At 37.2% G+C, this 3,771-nt stretch overlaps 1 pseudogene across 1 annotated transcript; it reads left to right on the plus strand.

Moving 5' to 3' along the window:
• The first annotated feature begins 1,444 nt into the window (after positions 1-1,444).
• Positions 1,445-3,068, plus strand: LOC149537158 (geranylgeranyl pyrophosphate synthase, chloroplastic pseudogene; annotated as a pseudogene). The gene has a single exon (XR_016358022.1). The product of XR_016358022.1 is annotated as a geranylgeranyl pyrophosphate synthase, chloroplastic pseudogene (transcript).
• Positions 3,069-3,771: the final 703 nt, after the last annotated feature.

Consider the following 3,771-nt stretch of genomic DNA (forward strand, 5'->3'; position numbering starts at 1 on the left):
TAAAACTCCTTAAAACTAATTTCCCTCCAAAATGAAACTAATAGTTGGGATTCCAATATTTGAATTCTCCAACTTACAAACTATTGCATAAATCAACTATTTAACTTCTCAAACTTGTCTAGAATGTCTTCAAGGCTATTTTAACCACTTCTAACTCTTTCTAAGACTCCTAAGGACTTATTTGAATCCATATTTCCCTTCTATCCCTATTTCATCATTAAAGACCCTAAGGTCCCTAACAAGCCCTTTAGGATTCATTACATTTTTATCATCTTTAAAACCTCCTAAGGCCCTAATTGGCTTCAACACATGCCAATTGATTGGTTTAAATTCTTCCTTGCCTTTGATCTATCTTTTATCTTCTTTAGGGATCCTTACATGTCCTAATGCTTATGCACCATCCATTTATCCCTCTTCTTTGAGGAAAATTTCTAGAAGGGTTTGGAGTTGGCTTGAGTTGTCAAGAGACAAAATACTGGTTTTTGGTTTTGTACTTGAAGGATTACCACTTATAATATGTATTAGACAAGTTGAGATATCCAATTCTTTGGTTAAGAAATTTTACATAAATTTTGATAACAATAAAATATTTGAGGTCCTTCAATACCTTTTTTGAGGATAATTAAGAAAAACTATATTCTCAATATGAACACGCCTAGATCTAGGCTACAATATGGCTGAAAAACGGTCAAGAAATAGAGGGAGACTAGAAATCTCAACAAAAATAAAGATTCAAAGAACATGTTCCTTAGAGATATCAAAGTCTTGAATCAATTGAGAAATTGTGAATATAACAACACACGTGTTCAAAAATGAAATTTGAGAATTTTACCTCTAAGAAAAAGAAAAAAGAAAATACAAACCCTTGGTAAGGTTTTCAACAACTTCTAGGTGGATTCCATGAAGGACTCATGTGGAATAAATCTAAAATGAAGGACTCGTAATAAATCCAACTCTTAAGCATAATTTTGCAAGTGATTCTATCCATAAAATATCTCATTAGAATTAAATCTTAAGCCATTTAGATATATTATCAAAATCATAGAATAAAAATAACATTAAGAATAGATAATACATATTTTATATAAAACCTGCAATCTCCCATTGAAAATCCAATTACCGAGTGGGCCCAAACCAAAAATCCCACACGTAATTGTTAGGCCACTAAAATTGACAAATATTTATGAGACATTAAGTTAGTTAAATAGAAAAGCAAAAAAAATCTTATAAATATGAAACATTCAATTAACAAAAACCTAAAAAATACTTCCAATGAACATTAGAGATTCCTATTTAGGCGGAACAAGGCGCTGACGCAAGCAAAAACACGCAATCTAAATCAAGCCAAGCCAAAACCTCAAGTAGATGCTCATTAGGCCCCATCTGGTTTTGATTCCAACCCACGTGTTATTTAATAAAATAATACATTCTTTCAGTTCAAGCGTCTTCTGCCCTAATTTCAAACATGCGTTTACTGCATTAGAAAACCCATTCAACATCGAACACTTCGGACTGCAATTTTTATATTCAACAAGAAGCCCATCAACGCATGCGTTTGCATTCAACAATGGCGACTTCGCATTTTTTAAATTCCGAGCACGTTTTTCGCGGACGTCATTCAACAATTTGAGGACTTTCGATCGCAAATTCCTTCGATAAAATGGGGTTTGCATTTGGTGTGAGAGGCATTCGATTGCTGAATTGCAAAGATGAGGACTACATTGCCAAGTTTCCAAATCCATCAGATGGCTGTGATCCCCTCCAACCATCCCAATCCTGTGTTAACAGGCAGATTTTCTGTGGCAAAAATCACCAATCCACACAAGAGAAACAAGGGTTTCAGTTTTCTCTGCAATTCAGCTTCTCTGGTTAAGAGAAATCCTAATTGCAGGCTCATTGCAAATTCGCAGCTTGTTGATGACATGGTTGAAGTGAAGGTGGGGAAGGGTGCAGTTGCACTTGATTTTGATTTTGAAGAGTACATGGACAGCAAGGACAGTGCCATCAATGAAGCCCTAGAAAAGTGCATACCCCAGAGGAGCCCTGAGACTCTGAAGGAAGCAATGAAGTACTCTCTTCTGGCAGGGGGGAAGAGGGTGAGGCCCATCTTGTGCCTTGCTGCCTTTGAGCTTGTTGGTGGATCAGCTGACTCTCTTTCAGCAGCCATGCCATCAGCTTGTGCAGTGGAGATCATCCACACCATGTCACTCATTCATGATGACTTGCCCTGCCTTGACAATGATGACATGAGGAGAGGCAAGCCCACAAACCACAAGGTCTTTGGTGAAGGGATTGCTCTCTTGGCAGGGGATGCTTTGCTCTCATTTGCATTTGAGCATGTTGCATGTGCCACCAAGGGGGTTGAGGCAGAGAGGGTGCTGAGGGTCCTTACTGAGTTGGGGAAGGCAAATGGCACTGAAGGGCTTGTGGCAGGGCAGGTTGTGGACATGTGCAGTGCAGGTGTTGCTGCTGTGGATGTGGATCTGCTGGAGTACATTCATGTCCACAAGACAGCTGCCCTTTTGGAGGGGTCTGTTGTGGTTGGTGCAATTCTTGGGGGAGGGTCTGATGAGGAGATTGAGAGGCTGAGGGTGTTTGCAAGGTGTGTGGGGCTGCTCTTCCAGGTGGTTGATGATATTCTTGATGTCACTGAGTCATCTCTTGAGCTGGGAAAGACTGCTGGAAAGGACCTCCTGGCTGATAAGGTCACTTACCCTAAGTTGTTAGGGTTGGACAAGTCCAGGGCATTAGCTGAGGATCTCAGTAGGCAGGCCAAGGAACAGCTGTCTGGTTTTGATGTGGAGAAAGCAGCTCCTCTTGTTTGTTTGGTTGATTACATTGTCCATAGGCACAATTAGACTGCTATTGGACTGTTTAAACATCACACTGTCAAGCTTTGTTTCAAGAATAAAAGTTTATTTTTGCTAAGCTTAATTTTCTCCTTAATGTGTGATGTTTAAGGGTGGCCGGCTATTATGCCATGGAGGGGGACTCAAGTCAAAATTGTGTGTTGGGGAAACTTGGGAGCTATTTTTTTAATTGAATAAAGGCTATTGTTACAAAGAAAACAGTGGCAATTGTTGTGATTGAAAAATTGGGAGGTTTATAAAAAATGACATTCATTTTTGGGTCTAAGGACTTATAGTAATATGGGTGTATCTTGTAGTCCTTGCAAAGATCCCTACTCCTATTGAATATGAACTTTGTGGTCTCTCTTTTAAGAGTGCAAGTTCTCTACTACTTGAAACCATCTTTTTAAAATATTAAACGATTTATAGAATTTTTTTTTTTGTTAAATTGAGTTTATGAATAGGAAGTATATAATTTAATTGCATATCATTCTTACGTTCAATAATACTTAGGAAAATTGGGAGTTATTTTTTGAATTGAATAAAGTTGATTATGAGGAAAATAATGGTACTTCTTGTGATAAACTCAAAACTTGGGAGTTCTATAAAATGCAACATTCATTTTTGGGTCAAAGAGTTTATACTAGTATGAGAGTATCTTGTACTCCTTGCCAAGACACTTAATGAGGTGTACATACCTTACCTCCTATTAAATTTGAACTTTGTGACGTCTCTTTCAAGAGCACAAGTTCTATATTACTTGAAACCACCTTTTCAAACATTGAATGATTTATAAATTATTATTATTATTGTTAAATTGAGTTTATGAATATTAAGTATAAAATAAAAAATTAGGAACTTTAAAAAACATATTCATTTTCTAGTTTAACGACTTATAGTAATATAAGAGTGTCTCACACTC

Source organism: Cupressus sempervirens, chromosome 10, assembly GCF_028749045.1.
Source record: "Cupressus sempervirens isolate cs-2001-9-10 chromosome 10, ASM2874904v1, whole genome shotgun sequence".
Lineage (NCBI taxonomy): Eukaryota > Viridiplantae > Streptophyta > Pinopsida > Cupressales > Cupressaceae > Cupressus > Cupressus sempervirens.